Genomic DNA, 914 nt, shown 5'->3' on the forward strand with positions numbered 1-914 from the left:
CAAGAAAAACTGAAATGTTATCAGAACCTTAACAGAAAGTATAATCTGGCAGAATATTACTACACCAGCATTTCACAAACTTTTTTCATGGAGGTTTCCCTGCAAACAACAACATCCCCGCTCTCTGGACTCAAACATATATATTACAGCCACACATGTATGCTAAAATACTATATTAATATTACATTATGTAATATTTCTACATATATTCAAATTAAAACTGTGCAACACATTTACATTTTGTACAAAAAAAACACAAAGAGATCAACAGATATATTGAAAGACAGACAGAATGATTGACTGACAGACAGACAGACAAAGAAAGCCAGAAAGATATACTGAAAGATAGACAGAATGACTGACTGACAGACAAAGAAAGACAGAAAGATATACTGAAAGATAGACAGAAAGGCAGGCAGACAAACAGACAGAATGCTTGACATACAGACGGACAGACAGACAGACAGACTAAGAGACAGGCAGACTAAGACAGAAAGACAGACAGGCAAACTGAGAGACAGACAGACAGAATTCTTGACATACAGACAGACAGACTAAGAGACAGGCTGACTAAGGGTACAATAACACAGAACGCGCTTTTCATGTTCGAAAACGTGAGGCGCGCCGCCCTGCTCTTTTGGTGGCTCTTTGAAAAGAGCAGCGCGCAGCGTTTTTTTTTTTGTATGTTGCTAGGTAACCCGAAACAGCCACAACAAGTTTCTCCTCCACGTCTTCATGCGTTCCGAGCATTGCGACAAGGGAAGCCCCGCCTCTCCACTCATCCGATTGGACAATGGAAAAAAGCGCACATGATGTCAATCGCTTTTCTGCTCAGAGTTGAGTTTTTTTCAACTTCTGGCGCTCAGAGCGCTCCGCCTAAAACGCGAGGCGCAGCAGGCGGCAGAAACGCGAGG

This window comes from Triplophysa rosa, linkage group LG5 (assembly GCF_024868665.1).
Source record: "Triplophysa rosa linkage group LG5, Trosa_1v2, whole genome shotgun sequence".
Taxonomy (NCBI): Eukaryota; Metazoa; Chordata; class Actinopteri; order Cypriniformes; family Nemacheilidae; genus Triplophysa; species Triplophysa rosa.